At 41.0% G+C, this 18,118-nt stretch overlaps 2 non-coding genes across 2 annotated transcripts; both read left to right on the top strand.

Moving 5' to 3' along the window:
* Positions 1–17,277: 17,277 nt before the first annotated feature.
* On the top strand, positions 17,278–17,359 carry trnas-aga (transfer RNA serine (anticodon AGA)). The gene has a single exon. It is a non-coding gene; the product is annotated as a tRNA-Ser (tRNA).
* Positions 17,360–17,572: 213 nt separating this feature from the next.
* Positions 17,573–17,643, top strand: trnav-gac (transfer RNA valine (anticodon GAC)). The gene has a single exon. It is a non-coding gene; the product is annotated as a tRNA-Val (tRNA).
* The last annotated feature ends 475 nt before the right edge of the window (positions 17,644–18,118 follow it).

Raw genomic sequence — 18,118 nt, 5'->3', positions numbered from 1 at the left:
GTGACTGACCAAGGTGTTTAAAGACAGAGACTGAAAACTGTTAAAGGATGAGTCAAAGTAACGTCTAATCGGATTAGTTTCCTTAGAGCTGGTTCAGAGTTTGCTCAAGAGTTTACCTTTCACAGATGCGCAAAGAAGAATGTTGGGGGTGCACGCTTCAAGGCGCCTTACAGCTGTAGGGAGTGATTTCAGACGATTCGTGGCGTGTGGTTATCTGAAGACTTGCTTTCCATGGCAGCGGGTCCAAGCGATTTCGCGTTGTTATAGTACCAGGAAAGGAGAAGCGGCACTTCGCCTCTGCCGTGCAGGCACAAGGCGACGTGCGGGAGACGCCGGAGTCGACAGGTTTCGAACCTGCGCGGGGAAGCCCCAACGCATTTCGAGCCCATCGCCTTAACCACTCGACCACGACAAAAGCACGACTTGTGGCGTGTACTCATTCCCATATACCGTAGGCCCCGGGGTGCAGTGCTAGGATGACGTACAATACCGCTTGGGCACGTAACGGCGTTATATGCAAGTGCGGGACGTGAGGGTTTTGCGTTTGTTCGTTTTGTTTTGCTCTGCTTTGCTTTGTTTTAGTTTCCATCGCGTTGGTAAGAGCGTAAATAAAAAGGCGATTCCTGTGTCGACCACTAATGTAAGAGCTATTTCAAGTGCGCCGTGGTGCGGCTTTTCAAATGCTTAACAGGATGATTTCACATGCACGCGTGCTTTCATGCAGTCGTGTGTGCAACCATGTCTGCTTACGTGCAAACGGGCGTGGTTTCATGTATGCAAAAAACTTTCCTGGGCTCTTCTGAAGCACATAAAATTATTTGGAGATATACATTTGTCTTATTTTCCTCTTAGGCTCTAGAATTGATAACTTTTTTTTCATTTTTGGCATTTTTCATCATTTTCCAGAAAGTGGTTGCAAGCCCGATATCATGCGAAGAAACTTCAGGATTCGGGGATCAGTCAATGGATTTTCTTCAAAGTTGGATTTTTGCACTCTGTGGACCAAGAGATGTTGTTCTATAAAGTTTTTTTTTTCAAATTTAATAAAATCATTTTTTCATGGAGCTTTGAATGGGATGGATTCACCCTCCTTTAGCCAGGACAGAGCTCCAGGAGCCTGGGTAGGATTCTAGCTTTCTCCCCTTTCAGGCACCTGGCACAGAAGACATCATTTTTTTCCTTAAAATCTTTTTTTTTTGTGTTCCTTGTTGCTCCAAACTTAATTCTATTCACTTTTAATTAGAGATTATATTAAAAATAGTGCAATAAATGACTAATTTCACTAAAAATACTAAAAGTAATATAAAACAGATGTTTTTAACTTTATTGTAGTGTTTTAGAAACTAATATGTCTTCAAAAATGGTTATTTTTCACTCCTAGGAATGAAAGCTGTTGTTATATGATGTTTATTTTCAAATTTTGAAAAAGCAAAGGATTCTAGCTTTCTCCCCTTGCAGGCATCGGACACAGAGAACGTCATGGTTTTCCTAAAAATCATTTTTTATGTTCCCTGGTGTTCCAAACTTAGTTTTAATCAATTTTAATTTGTTGTGTTACAAACAGGGTAATAAAGTCTTAATTGGACTATAACTAATGTCATATTGTCTGCTACAAAACTGATATTTTCAGCTCTATTGTAGAGATTCTAGAATCAACTAATAAAGAATTGAAATAAAAAAAGGGCTTAAGAAGACATTACCAACAACGACCACATGATGGAGATATTGTCTAGACATTACCAACAACGACCACAAGATGGAGATATTGTCTAGACATTACCAACAACGACCACAAGATGGAGATATTTTCCAAAGAGGCAAGAGGGGCAAAGCTGCGATAAGGTAAAATCATTTTTTGAAAGAGATTGTTGTCAGAATGCACATCCGTATCCCAAACAGAATCTCTAGTAAAATATGATCATTTGTGAAACAGGCAAATGAGTGTCAGCTACAATATGATTGCTACATATCTGCATTTGTTGGTATTTAAGGAGTAAGAGTGCAGGTTTAAACCTGCGATCCAGTGTGTTGAAGAATTTCACAACACTACCTCTAGCACATATGGAAATAAATCCTCATAATGATTATTGCCCTGGGCATGTACCAAAAAATCAGTGAGCATATATATATATATCACTGGGTTGAAGCTAGAAACACAGAATAACTGCAAACACATCCTAAATACAGTGTTCCAGCACCTTTGACCTCATCCAGAACGTATCATTTCTTGAAAGGGATTGCTGTCCGAATGCACATCTGAATCCCAAACAGAATCTCTAGTAAAATACGATCATTTGTGAAACAGGCAAATGACTGTCTCAGGGGCCCATTTCTCATTGTCAGACACATGTATGCAATGCTTTCACTGTGCATTGAGCAATAGGGATCAAAAACACCGCAGGTAAGGTTAGAAGTCATGTTCTATGATCATTTCTTTCAGCATTAGGGACTAAATATACTAAACGTATGATGCTAAAATGTTATTTTTACATATATTAATGTAATAAATGATTGCTTATGCTTTATAAACAAATCTAATTATAATAAAAGCTTAAGTTTTGTATTTATCTTGTACCATAGAACATGATTTTCTTTGTATTTCAAGCCCACAAAGTGTCCAAATGATGCACCTTTGACCTCATCCAGAACGTATCATTTCTTGAAAGGGATTGCTGTCCGAATGCACATCTGAATCCCAAACAGAATCTCTAGTAAAATACGATCATTTGTGAAACAGGCAAATGACTGTCTCAGGGGCCCATTTCTCATTGTCAGACACATGTATGCAATGCTTTCACTGTGCATTGAGCAATAGGGATCAAAAACAGAATGGAAACAGACGAGGCTGGGATTTGAACCCATGCGTACAAAGCACAATGGATTAGCAATCCATTGCCTTAACCACTCGGCCACCTCATCAACAAAACTGGGCTGTCCCAACTGGGTTGGCGTGCTCCAGATGATCTTTTTCTTTTTTTTCCCTCGTACTCGGGGGTCATTTTCCTGTCTCACATGCGATTTCAACATTTTCCTTGGGAGATGTCAAGCCAGCAAGCCACTGCTGTGGTTCAGTGGCCAGCGTGGAGTTCAGTGGCCCTGTTGTACACAGAAAGCACATTGAGCTCCTTGGACATGAAAAGTTCCAGATAAAAGCCATTTGTCATCCTTTCTCTTGGTGTCGATGTTGCTATTGTATGTAAAGGTGGCAACTTGCTCAGCGAGCAGGCGGAGCACACACCGAATGCAGATGTGTCTGAGTGGTGTGTCCAAGTGGCTGCAAAAGGACAGCACTCCCGGGGTGCTGTGGCTTAGTTGGTTAAAGAGCCTGTCTAGTAAGCAGGAAGCCCTGGGTCTGAATCCCAGTGGATAACTGCCTACGGCTAGACTTAATTAAATGCAAGTATTCATTTCCTGTCTTTAACACAACTTGTTTTTCTTAAAATGGATGCAACTTGCAAAACATGAAATACAAACCTTGCTAATCAGCGCTAGCAGCTGGCAAAAAAAAAAGAAGTCAGCAATGTTTTTTTTCTTTAACCTTAACCCTGCTAATGGAGAAGAGTTAAACGACCGAGTCTATGCAGCTTAAACGGTGCGCACGTCGGGTTCTTAGCTGAAAGGGTGGTAAATCACGCTCACCCCAGTCCTTAATCTTTTAAAGAGGATACAAAATTGAACCTAGTCGCCACATCACATACATCCTGTTCAATGATAAAAAGGTAACATCTATCCTCGCTCCAGAGTAAATCTCACGTTGAGGGCATATTTTTTTTCACTTTACCGTGAATCGGGCTCGGCTGCACAGAGGAGAGAGCAGAACAATGAGGTCACGGGGACAGGGGAGTCACACGCTGGCTGTTTGAACACGCGGAAGATCACTGAGGGATCCACAGTATATGGACCCTCCGTGCGCAATCAGTCCGCACTCCGGACTCTGAATCCTGCCATCCGAGTTAAGATCTCGGCAGAACCTGAAGCGCAGTTCCTTCTTAAAACGTAATCTGGTGAGCATTTCTAGAATCGTACTTGTATAGATGCAGCCTTTAATGTGTTGCTAGGTTAAAATTGATGACTTCTTGTTCAGTAGGCAACTGCCCTCTTGATTTCAGATTGAATTTCTTTATTACAGGGGCGCTTTTATGATGACAGAGTCATGTTCAGGTACTTTGCTTGATGGAGGAAGCTCATTTCGGACTCTGTGATCTGCTCACCTGGAAAGGTCTGCTGTACTACTACAAGAGAGAAGTAGAGTCTGGAAGAAGGGACAATTTTATGATGCTTTGGAAGGTAGTTTTTTTTTCTTTGAAATCGAAATGAATCAGAATATCAGAGCAAAAGACAAACTCTTGGTTTGGTTTAAAGAGATATGGTTTTAAAACAGACAAAATGTAGAAAACAGGTGTTTCTCACTTTTGGAAAAGAATGGACCGGGGGTATTTTACTAGTTGCAGTGCTGAGCTCACCGGGTTGCAGTCCTGCAGTGTTGCACCAGGGTCAGTGGTGCAATGGATAACACGTTTGACTATGGATCAGGAGATTGTAAGTTCGACTTCTGCCTGGCTCGGGTCGTTTTTAAACGCATCAGGCTACTCCCTAAGTAGCCTGTGCTACTTACTGTATTGTAATCGTACCCAGTAAGAGATTTCCTTCATGTAAATGAACTGCACCTGACAGCTTTAGAAAAACACCTGGGCTCAGTACGGTGCTGAGAGCTCAGCGTTGCTGTTGTTCTAATTAGCACGCACTGCATCGGCTATGAACCCGAACTTTTCAATTATTCCGATCAGTAAGTCAACACGTAGTCCACATGAAAGGTAGAAATATTCTCTTGTCTGTCTCTTGTTTGTATAGAACTGAATGTCCCTGACAATGTACTGTTAGTTTTAATTGAAGAACGGCATTTGTGTTCAAATATACCAGACAAGTTTACGTAACTGCTCATGCGACACTCAGTTGTAATTAGTCAAGAAATAAAGTCGAACAACAGCTGCGGGTTTGATTCTGAACGTATGAGATTGCAGCGCCTTTTACTTCCAATGACAAATGATAGAGATTCGAAGAGAGATCCTTCAGACCAGCAAGCAAACCCACGGCTATTTCGGTTTTCTATCTAGGCAACGTTGGTGTCTGCAATAGCATACATGAAAGCGTGATGCAATTTCTGTGGCTACATTTGTTGCACGTCATGCACAGTAAGAGTGTTTCTAACACCAAATAAAAAGTCAACAATTAGCGATCACGCCTTCTCCTCAGTTAACCCACTGAAACCCTTGCTGTTAACAGTTTTTTACTGCGTGCTTTACCAGCACCTACATATCGTGTCGGTTCTTTCAGCTTTATTCATTAGGTTTTCAAAGGCATAAGTAGAGCACCAGAGGTGCGAACGCAAAATGTGTGGTTATCTGAAGAATTGATTTCCATGGCAGCGGGTCCAAGCGATTTCGCGTTGTTATAGTACCAGGAAAGGAAAAGCGGTACTTCGCCTCTGCCGCGCAGGCACAAGGCGACGTGCGGCAGACGCCGGAGTCGGCAGGTTTCGAACCTGCGCGGGGACTCCCCAATGCATTTCGAGCCCATCGCCTTAACCACTCGAGCACGACAAATGCGAGCTCGCCGCCGCCGCATTCCTCCTATAATCAAACACGGACTGCGATTTGGCTGCGGAAACCTTTTTAAAGTTGCTCTCCGTTAAAAAAAATACCTTTCACAAGATTCGTGCCGGCAGACAGACACGCCTCAGAGGGTTTAAGGCTGGCTTCACGTTCAAATGATAAAGTCCCCCAGTCCGGATGTCAAAATGCAACTTTGGCAGACAGAAAAAACATCAACAAACCACAAATGTGGAAAAGGATTTTACAAGCTGCACCACACTGCACTTTCAAAAGCATTTACATTCGTGTTAGACGCAGGAATTGCCTTTGATTTGCGCGCTTACGAACGCCATGGAAAACGAAACAAAACTAAAGCCCTCAGCTCCTGCACTTGATTATAATGCCGTTACGTGTCGAAGCAGGAATTTACGTCATCCTACCACTGCAACACGGGGAATAGAGGGAAATGAGAACAATCTACGAATTGTCTCTAAACAGTCCCTACAGTTGTAAGACGCCTGGAAGCGTGCACCCCCATCATTAATCTTTGCGCATCTGTGCAAGGTAAACTCTGGAGCAGTCTCTGAAACGGCTCAAAGGAAACACGTGATTGATTCCATGTGCTTCTGGGGTTCATTTCTTATTTACATTTAATTCAAGGGAAAGGCTTGGGTCAGTTTCAGACGGCCTCCAACAGCGAGATTCAAGCGTCCCATCTTCAGCCCAATCTGCGCCGCCAGAACGCCAATGGCTCCTCTGGTCTCCGGGGTGCGGTTGTGACTCTGTAACCTAAAGTGTTGGTGGCAGACAAATGGAGACTAACAGGTGATGTCCTAGGACATGACTACATTGTGACACTCGGTGGGGATGGTGACCATTGCTTGGAAAAGAGTGCGAGGCCCCTTTAGAAAAACATTTTGTTAACAGGCATTCTGCCTCAGCCTAAACACCTATAGCTTGCAAAGCACATGCTATTAGACAGGCACCTCTGCAAGACCTTAAGAGTCTCTTAAACTAGTGATAGAAAGGTGTTCCCAATGGGCGATGTTCGGCTTTCAAATCATCTCTCCGTGGAAGCGCCGAGATGCAGCTGTTTAAGGCTTAGAAGCAGCTGACTGTTTCACTACCTAGCTGATCACTGTCAGTCAGGGAGCTCAGAGGTGAAAAGCCTGTCTGAGAGACAATTCGTCGTCGATCAGTTCAATATGTTCCGTACCAGCTCGGCGCACCTGAGATCATCTTGGTAGCCGTGTAGCTCAGATGAGTGAGAGCGTGTGTGTGTGTACCACCGTGATTGGATGCCGGTCCTTCTCAGGTCACAGTAAACCTTCTGCTGCCTAACTTCCCTAATTTTGGGGATCCCTTTGAAAAAGCAAAGGAAAAAAAAACTGGCTCTCATCAGCGTGATTGACCCTACCCAGTGTGCCCCAGTGGCCTAATGGCTAAGACACTGGCCTCCTAAAACAGGGATTGTGGGTTTGAGTCCCATTTGGGGTGCTCCTGTCCCATTTTGAGCGTAGAAATGTCCTTGTGATTTGCAAAGCTACAACCCGACCTTACTCAGTGAGCGTCTCTGCTTTTCTCTCACATACAGTTGGGAGAAAAACTTTTGTAAACAGCCCTTCGGAATGATGTGGATTTCTGCATGAATGGCTCCTAACATGTGATCTTATCTTTATCTAAGTCATAATAATTAATAAAGAGAGTCTGATTTAACAAACAACACACGCCCAACATTTGACATTGCTGTTTCTTTATTGACCAAATGGTTTAAACAATCAAGGTCATTGATGGAAAAAGTACGTGAACCCTTATATTAAGGAGCTAGTGGAACCTCCTTTATGACAAAAACCTCAACCCCCACTTTCTGTAGCGGCTGGTCAGACCTGAGCAGCGGTTAGGAGGTATTTTGGCCTATTCCTCTATGAAAAACTGTTTCAGTTCATGTATATTTTTGGGATGTCTTGCGCTGAACGGCCTGCTTCAGATCACGCCACAGCACTTCAATGGGATTGGGGTCAGGACTCTTACTTGGCCATCCCAAAATACGGAATTTCTTCTGTTTCAGCCACTCTGTTGTTGATGTACTCCTTTGTTTTTGTCATGCTGCATGACCCAGCGTCTTTCGAGTTTTAGATCACAGGCAGACACCCTGACATTCTGCTGTAGAATTTCCTGATACATCTTGGAATTCATCGGTCCCTCGATGATTTCAAGCCGTACAGCCTCCGCTATGCTTCCCAGGTGGGATGAGGTTTTGGAGTTGGTATGCAGTGTTTTGTTATCTCCAAACATAAGCTGTGCACATTTACCAACAAGTTCAACTTTTGTCACGTCTGTCCACAGAACATTGTTCCAGGAGTTGCTGTGGAACATCCATGTGGTCTTTAGCAAACTTGAGAGGGGCAGTGGTGGTTTTTTTGGGGGGGAGAGCAGTGGTTTCCTCCATGGTGACCTCGCATGATCACCACTCCTGTTCAGATTTCTTCTTATGGTGGACTCATGGACACAGACGTAAGACAAAGTCAACCACCTGTTCGCTAGATCCCATCCCCACTCAGCTAGTCAAAGATTCCCTCGAAGGACTGGCAGGACCTATAATTAGTATGATGAATGCATCGCTTACGTCAGGCGTTGTACCTGATCAATTTAAGGTAGCGGTTGTTAGACCGCTCCTTAAGAAGTCAAATTTGGATCCACAAGTTCTTAACAACTACAGGCCTGTCTCAAAGGTCCCATTTCAATCTAAAAGTTTTGAGAGAATAGTTGTTGCCCAACGTCAATCGTATCTGGATTCAAATAATATACTTGAGAAATTTCAGTCTGGTTTCTGAAACAGCATTAACAAGAGCCTTAAATTATATTCTCTTAGCTACTGATAGGCGGAATGCAACAGTGCTAGGTTGCAACAGTGCTAGGAATGCAAACGTTAGGTTGCGCTTCTTCATGCTGCATGGTCGGCATGAGTGGAGCTTTTTAAACGTCTGTACTTAGTGCGCCTCATAAGAAATCGTTTGTCCCCGTTCAAAAGAGATTGTGCGATGTCCTGCAGCGTTCGCAAAGCAAACCTTTGACAGTTTGAAAAGAGGAATTTATTCTGCTTCCTGTGCGTGCAGTAGTTACAAAGTTGAACGTCTTTACACGATCTGGTGCAGTTTTCAGTGGGCGGGCTTTGTCAGATGGCTTGGAAAAACGCTCTGTGTTTCGGCTCGGGAAACATCATGAGCAGTGTCCTGCATGTTTTCTGTGTATAGCTGTCTTTTAACGCATACAGAATTCATTCGAAATCATTGATTTCTCCAATTAACAAAGGTACCTTAAAGGATGAGTCAAAGTAACGTCTAATCGGATTAGTTTCCTTAGAGCTGGTTTAGAGTTTGCTCAAGAGTTTACCTTTCACAGATGCGCAAAGAAGAATGTTGGCGGTGCACGCTTCAAGGCGCCTTACAGCTGTAGGGAGTGATTCGAGACGATTCGTGGCGTGTGCTCGTTCCCATATACCGTACACCCCGGCGTGCAGTGCTAGGATGACTTACAATACCGCTTGGGCACGTAACGGCGTTATACGCAAGTGCGGGACGTGAGGGTTTTCGTTTGTTCGTTTTGTTTTGCTCTGCTTTGCTTTGTTTTGCTTTCCATCGCGTTGGTAAGAGCGTAAATAAAAAGGCGATTCCTGCGTCTACCACTAATGTAAGAGCTATTTCAAGTGCGACGTGGTGCGGCTTTTCAAATGCTTGTGGGCATTTCTCTGTTGTTGATTCTTTTTTTGTGTGTAACAAAGTGGCATTTTCATGTCCGGACGGGGAGACATTATCATTCCGACATGAAGCCACCCTTAAGTCCTCTGAGGCGTGTCTGTCTGCAAGGCTTGTATTTTGGAAATGTTTTTTTGAAACGGAGAACGACTTTGAAATACAGATGCAGCCATTCAAAATGCGCGGTAAAAACCCGCGGTACGGTAACCTACCCACAAGCCACCGCGGGGCACCGGAGCATACCGCAGGGCAAGTGATTGGCTGGCCAAAATGACCGACAGGGGCACTCGTGGTGCATTGGTTGGTAGTGCAAAGATTGAATCATTTAATGTCTTTACTGTGCACATTTTAATCCGCTTAGTTTTGAATATTTATATGGATTTTACCACTAAAGGGAAATTTTAGTAGCTGAGCATAAAAAGAAGAGGAGCATAACGCATCTGAAGGTCATAAACGATATTAATTTAAAACATTACTGTATGTATGTAAACTGTACTGTGTATGGCTGGTCTTGGTAGTTTAAAGAAAAAATACACACCAGTCTTCCATTTCTCCCTAAACATTTTAAGCATGAAAGTTTTATGAAACGGTACCCAAATATGCGATTGCTGTATAGAATGAATTTTAATTAAAAAAAAATATTTAACACGAACATTAAGCTGTTTACATCTTCCGCCTGAGAACAGTCACCCGTTGCTACCCAACGCAGAATGGTGATTGGCTGACACCATCTGACACCCCTCTGATTGGAGAAAAAAGACGTGCTGGTTTGCTATACCAGGAAGAGGATTTCTTTCAATTCTAAACGTGTATTTTAAAAGTTTAAGAAATAAAAACCTTACAGCGTACACAGATTTCTAAACTGATCAGGATCGTTATCTTTGTCTTATGCATAATAATGTTCACCGCTCTGTCCAGCAAATTAATAATAAACTTTATTTTATATAGCTTTTTAAACGAATAAGTAATTAGATTGCTCATAAACCTAATCACTTGCTTTTTCTTTTTATTTAGGCTCAGATTTCAACTATAGATCGTATTATTAATAACCATAATAACAACCAACCAACAAAAACAACCATATAAACATAATACCAACCAAAAACATAGATAACAACCACAATACAAAATCAAATAATCAAACCATTTTACACTCGCAAGTCCTCCAATTATCATAATCCCGCCCCTTATGCAAAACCAAACCTTCCTCCCATCCCAGTTTATCCTGTTTATCATAAACAAAATCCACCTCAATTTTCAACATAAAGCATTACACAAAATCAATACCTCAACACTCCATACTCAACAACGATAATTCACAAACAGCCAGAACATGTAACTACACATTCCCAAACATACCTACTTTCCATAGCCCCGCCCCTTATGCAAAACCAACATCCCTCCCCTGTTCTCTCTCTCCCCTGGCGGTTGTAATTGTTTTTATTTTCAAATAAATTTTAGCAAAGTCATGTATTTTAAAAATCTTAAGATTTTTCTATATATGTCTTTATTTAGTGGTTTCATTAGTGACAAAGGCTAAACTTTCTTGGAAAAATGTCTTTTATGTAAACTATGTTTGCTATTAATTCATTCAGGGCTAAAATATGTTCATTGTCTTCTAATGAAAGAAGGGTTCCTTTCGCCGTAGTCGGGAGCCTAGCCTTTAACTAGTAAGTACTGTATTTACTGGGTTTTTGAGGGGGGTGTCTTTCGCTGGAAATCTCACCTCCTACTTTGAAAATACCCGTGAAACCGGTTCAATTCGTCACAGCCAGCACTCCTGCAGAGAGTTGGGTTGTACTTGCAGTGTATACAGTACACGCGTTATGCTCTTCGTTAATGTCTGTGAAGTTTTATTTAATCTCTGAGCCATACTGATTCTTCTGGAAGCCAGTTTCCGCCAGGGAGTAAAAAAAATACTATGGTATTCTCTCCAATGCAGTGCAGTTAAAAACATACCTCTGATGCTGCTCCTAAATGAATATCGTTTATGACCATCAGAAGCTTTATGCTCCTTTTCTTTTTCCAGTGGATTGAACAGGGAGAGGCATTTCATGATGTACTTTTCACTGATGAAACAACAGTGGCTCTGGAACAGTTTTCAACCAAGTCGTTTTATAAAAAGGGGAGATATGTACACGTTACTGAAGCTAAAAGTTTAGCCTTTGTCGCTAATGTAAACACTAAATAAAGACATATAGAAATCCCTACGTTACAGACTGTATATGGCTGGTATTGGTAGTTTAAAGAAAAAATACACACCAGTATTCCACTTTCTCCCTAAACATTTTTAGGATCAGAGTCTTACATGTGGTTATTTCGAAAACGTTTGTACGTGCTCCTTCTTACCATGTTACTGTTTACCGTTACTGACCATATTAAGTTTAAGTACGCTGGGCAAACGTTCCGAGGTCAAATTCTTCCAGCACGGGGGTACCTTTAAAGCGGAGACGACGGCACCGAAATTTTTTGGCGCGCCTTCTCTTTAAAGCCCTGGCCAAATATGAAGACAGTACGTACAGTTATAATTCAAACTGAATTAAAAACTACACATCCCAGTTACCATGGTGGTGCTTGTGATCATTGCGTTTAACCAACGAAACAGGGCGAAAAATCAGTCACATGACTTTGGGGCAGAGTTTCGAAAGCTTAACCTATCAGCAACAAAGCGAAATTTACACGATAGGCTACCTCAAACTGTCAGTTACACGACTGTGTATGTCGCTTAAGCCACTCCTATTTGGTATTTTAGTTATGGAGGCGAGAAGACGCCCCCCCCCCCCCCTCTGGGTGCCTGATTTGCCGCCATCTTTAACCGCTTCGTGTCCAAATCGCAGTAGCTACGCGTACGAAATAAAGTTCATCCCAGCTACAAAACATATATATTTTTGTGGTAAGAGGGAGCAAAACATCAGTATTTACTGCTATTAATTAGTGTATGATTTATAGTTGAAATCTGAGCCTAAAAATGAAGTTAAAATCTCGACAAAGCAATGTAGGAAATACAGAGAAAATAAATCCTTTCTGACATCTAAAATCAGTTTCGATCAAGGTCTCTAAAACGAACAAGAAAAAGAGGATTTTCGGAGGGCAATTACGCTGTATTTATATAGAATAAGTGATTTATGAGCAATCTAATTTCTTGTTCGTTTAAAACAGTGAAATGTCAGCTGCAAAAGATCGCACCAGAAACAGCACTCTCTCTGCCTGTCATAGACGTTCAGGAAAGGCTGAATGAAGTCATGGTGATCAATAATAACAGTTGTAGGACAAGAAACAAAAGATAGTGAAAACTTAAGATTTTTAAGGCTAAAACTCAAATTCATTCTACAAATTAAGGCAAATGAAAATTCAGGACGTTAAAGTGCTAGAGGTGTAAAAAAATACAAAAATGCACATGAGCAAAACGTTTTAGAAATGGAGCAAACAGAATAAAAGCCATGCCTATAGTGCAGAAGAGGGATGCAGGAACACTTGCTTAGATATACAAAAAAATCACAAAAAGGTCTATGTTACAAAAGAACATGTACACATGTACATCAATTTCCCTTCGCGATCAATAGTCTTATCTATAAACATGAAACAGAGTGAGGAATCAGAAATTAGCATGCATAAAAAACAGCAATTCTGTCAGTGAGCCCTAAATGAATTAATAGCAACTATGGTTTCATGGAGGGCTTCTCAGATAGTTGGGCATTTAGGTAAACTGCCAGGTGAAAGGACTTGTAAACATATTTTGTTAAAGCAAGTCAGTTTTTTCCGCAACACATAAAAGACATTTTTCCAAGAAAGTTTAGCCTTTGTCACTAATGAAACCACTAAATAAAGACATAAATATAGAAATCTTAAGATTTGTTTTATTTAATGTTGGTAGCAGGATGAACTGTCAGGTTGAGCTAAGTGTATATTTTGTCGCAGGGTTGCTGCAAGATGTTAACAGTGAAAAGGGTATTTAGAAATGAGTTATTTCAAGATGAAAATTTTCAGAATAATTGCAAATCTAGCAGGATAGAGAAAGCACAGAAAACTGGCAGTTAGATTGATCAGATTAGTATGAAAAGTCATTTAGCAAAGGGAATGAGAAGAGTGACAAACTAGTATACTTTAGATCTTTTTTTCTGAACCAGGGAAAATCTGATCATGTTTCCCTATAACAATAATAAAAAACTTTATTTTATATATTACCATTAAAGGTGGCATCTCAAAGCAATATGGTAGATGTAAAAACAGATAAAAGGACCACAGATTACAAAGTAAATACATATAAGAAAGACAAGCAGTTAGAGGTGCGACCAAAATTAGAAAATGAAGCAGATACAGACACTAAGTCTTCTGAAAAGAAAGGTTCTGAGGTTAGATTTAAATGCACTCAGGGTACGTGACTGATATCACTGGGAATACAAATTGAGAGCTCTGGGGTGCAGCTGGAGAAGACCCTGTCACCCACAGAATGTAGATGTTCTTGAGGACAGCTAGAAGACCAGAGTCAGACAGACAAAGGTGGGGGAGTAGACAGATAATAAGCCATATACTGTAGGTACAGAATGAGGATGAGGAATTTGAAGTTGACTCGAAACCTGATAGGTAACCAGTGCAAGGACTTGAAAACAGGTGTAATGCATCCCTGATAGGATTCTCGCTGTCATATTCTGAACATATTGAAGATTGCTCAGTGTGGATTTAATTTCCCCAGTGAACAGGATGTGCATTTATTAATTCTAGGAAAAAAAAGCCTTTCTTAATTTCTCTAGTTCTTAGTTTCTCTAGTTCCCTTTAAAATAAACTATTATCCCACAATGCAGAGTATTAAATGGCCAGTATTTACACATGATATTTGTGATTTAAAGAAATTAACACAAGCAGCTTTTGGGGATTTAAGTGTTGGCTGAGTTATTGCAGGATAAAAGACTAGAGATGTTGGTAAGAAGAAGATAATTTTGGGAAAGCTAAGGAATACACTGATAACAAGAACACTTCCTAATGGGGTTAGGCATACTTTTGATGAAGATGATGAAGTTAACAGACTATATGTTTACATAGATACTGAAATGAGGATTGTATTTTAGATTTTGTGCAGTTACTAGTATTGAACTTTGTGTTGGATGCACATGAATTGAAGGAATGGGCAAACATAGCTGATGCGGATCCACAGAGCCAGCATATTAAGATGTTTATAATTAGAGGTAATTTGTTTAAATAACTAGGTATGGATACTGATGTGCAAGAGAGGTGGAAAGGCCAGCACTATAAAATATTTTATTCTCAGTGAGATGCTGCCATTTCATAGTGGGTTTCTAACACTGTGTATAGTCCATCTATTTCTAATCTCTTTATCCAGTACTGAGGATTTGGAGCCTATCCCAGTAAGCAACGGACACAAGGCAGAATACACCCTGGACATAGCGCCAGTCCATCACAGGACAGACAGACACAAACACACACACACCAGGGCCAGTTTTCCCATAAACCAATTAACTTACCAGTATGTTTTGGAGTGCGAGAGGGAGTCATATCACACATACGGAGAAAAACCATGTAACCCAGAGAGAACATGCAAACCCCACACACACAGGATGGCAGGAATTGAATCTAGGACCCCAGTGCTCCAAGATAGCAATGCTAACCACTTTGCCACCATTATAAATGGATGGATATCTTAGTTATCTTTCTAGTTCACAGGTTTGCATGCATAATTTAATTTTGAAAGGCGCTGAGACATCAGGTACTACTGTTGTATTTATGAAAAAGAAACAAAACAAAAAACATGCTAACAACTGTGCCATCCTACTCCTTAGTTAATACATTTTATTATTCATAAACAGTTAACATTGTTAGCAAAATATTTTGAATTATATTTAACCCTATTTTTTCTTTAGTTTTGTATTTAACTTATTATATGATAGTCAGACTTAATGTATATTTGAACAATGAAAATATATTTTTACAAGATTTTACATTAAGCACTTAAAATTATTATGGTTAATAATAGTAAACTGTAACATGCTGTAACAAGATCGGTTAAACTGCTAAGAAAATCCTTTCAGAGAAAATGTTTCAGGTGTGAAGAACAAACCTGTTCCCACACACCCTGCCCCCACTACCATTAGAATATACACAAACATTTTAGCGTTTCATTCTGAGCAGAAGACCCTCACACCTGAAGAGTGCTGGCTGTGACGAATTAAACCGGTTTTACAGGTTTCAATCACAGATTGGGAATCAGTAAAGTAACACACAGCGCCACTGGATTTGATAATACTGTACCTAACCAAAATCCGCAATATGGAAACAGAACCTGTGTAATTGTTGATAGATGATGTACTCGTAACATTTTTTCAAGACGAACTACAACATTTAAAAAATGACTTGTATGTACTTGATATCTCTAATCAATCCACGGGTTCCAGCACAAAACGAAACTAAAACGCATACCGTTTCGCGCTTCTTATTAGTTGCTCAAAAGTAATTTGACCGTATGAAATGCATAATATAAACCTAGAAACATATACGTGAGCAGTACTTAAGCACTGTAGTATCGGTGTTAAGACATACCTCTCAAATACTGTAAATCAAGTTAAAAATATCTCAAGACCGATTCTGGTCGTAATGAAACCATGTTTCGTGTATGTTTTCTTTTTCATCTTGAAATAACTCATTTCTAAATACCTTTTTCACTGTTAACATCTTGTAGCAACTTTGTGACAAAATATACACTCTGACAGTTCATCCTGCTACCAACATTAAATAAAACAAATCTTAAGATTTCTATATTTATGTCTTTATTTAGTGGTTTCATTCGAAGCTTACAATGTTTAGGGAGAAATGGAATACTGGTGTGTATTTTTTTCTTTAAAGTACCGAGACCAGCCATATACTGTATGTTTATGTTAAGATTTCCCTTCAGTGGTAAAATTAGATATGAATATTCAATACTTAAACGGGCACAGTTAAGACATTAAATATACATATACATATTGTATACAGTACAGTTTGCATACGGTAATATGTTTATGTTACGCGATTAAAAAATAAATAAATAAAACTGAAAGGTCCAGCACCAGCTGGATTCGAACACACAACCTGCCAGGTGGTAGTCACGCAACTAGACCAGTAGGCTACAAGACAGCTCGCATAAGCAGGCAGGCGAAACAGCCCTCCCGCAGTACACGGATATAATCATACCGTTATTAAATTCTTGAGATACGCGATTCCATATTATATTCCCTTTAAATCAAATTCTAAAAGTATGCTTGTTGACTCCGGTATCACGTTAGTTAAAGACTTCGAAGCTTACAATGTTTAGGGAGAAATGGAATACTGGTGTGTATTTTTTTCTTTTCATGATAGGTGTCGCATTTTAAATCATTTTCGTAGTTAGAAATTATGAAACGCCCTGTTAAAAGCAAGGAAGTTTTTATGCCCGTTGAAGTAAAACGAAATGCCTGACAAAGTATGGCTTGGACAGATTCCAAGTGCTTGTACAAATGTGCTAAAGAAATTATACTTTGAGTATACAGCTTGTCCAAAGTCATCCATTATTAATACAATTAGTAATATCTTCAGTAAAGGCTTTGATGCATAAATATTTCTGATAAAGTTAGGTTGTGTACTTTTGTCCAACTGAGCAATCTTGCTTTCATAAAATATACCAACATTTTAATGACTGATGATTAACATGCTGTAATACACAGTTCAAAATTAAAGGCTCAAATGCTGTACATGAGAGGTTAAGCTCCCCCTGGCGGTTTTACAAGGCGACGCCGGATAGTTAGTCACGTGACACACGTGAACCGCGTGATACCCCGGTGGGCGTGTCGCGGTATGCCGCGAAATACCTCACCCATTTTGAATGGCTGCATCTGTAGGCTTCCGCCGGCGCCTCGCGATCCAGGTAAGATTGTAGCAAGAACGCAGCGGAAGTGGGGCTTGTTGTAGTCGTGGCCGAGTGGTTAAGGCGATGGACTAGAAATCCCTTGGGGTCTCCCCGCGCAGGTTCGAATCCTGCCGACTACGTTATCCGCCTCCAGTCGGTGTGTTCCGGCGCAAGCAAAGAAGCGCGCCTCCTTGCTGTTCCTGGTGGTTTTAAAACGCCCAATCGCTTGTACCCGCTGCCTTGGAAATAAGTTCTTCAGCGTCCGCGAATGGCATTTTGCAGCTGGAAGCAGATGTCGACGCGTTTTGCACAGAGCACCAAAAAAGCGTCTTTTTTGAAGGCCCAGGCACTGAGCATCGGTGGTTCAGTGGTAGAATTCTCGCCTGACACGCGGGAGGCTCGGGTTCGATTCCCGGCCAATGCAGTGGCTTTTGCAAAAAACCCACTGAAGCTAAGCAGGTGTGAGCCAGGTCAGTACCCGGATGAGGGTGAGCTACAGGGGAAAACAAAGCTTCCAGCTGGAAGCGGTGTTAATGGTGCCGGCGGTGGGGCGCTCGCCCTGAGGTCTGTGCGGGTCCCAATGCCCCAGTATAGTGACGGAGATGCTGTGTTGTAAAAGGGCGCTGTCTTTTGGATGAGATGTAAAACCGAGGTCACAGCGCTCTGTGGTCATTCAAAATGACCACCAAAACCTTTGACAAAAGCTCTTGGTAATTGATGGTCTTCAATAATGCTTCTCCTTTAGGTACATTTTAAATCAGCTGAAAAATGCTGTGAAATGGGGGGGCACTTCAGGCCAGTGTAGGATTTGGGTTACAAGAACCATGAAACTGCACGAGAAAGCCCGTACACTGAATTACACGGCTTTCTATTCAAAGGAGGACAAAAGAAATTCCCTG

The sequence above is a fragment of the Lepisosteus platostomus genome, unplaced genomic scaffold (assembly GCF_059453375.1).
Source record: "Lepisosteus platostomus isolate fLepPlt1 unplaced genomic scaffold, fLepPlt1.hap1 Scaffold_59_H1, whole genome shotgun sequence".
In the NCBI taxonomy this organism is placed as follows: domain Eukaryota; kingdom Metazoa; phylum Chordata; class Actinopteri; order Semionotiformes; family Lepisosteidae; genus Lepisosteus; species Lepisosteus platostomus.
Note: the sequence above shows the minus strand (reverse complement) of the source record. Positions and strands in the feature narration are given on the sequence as shown.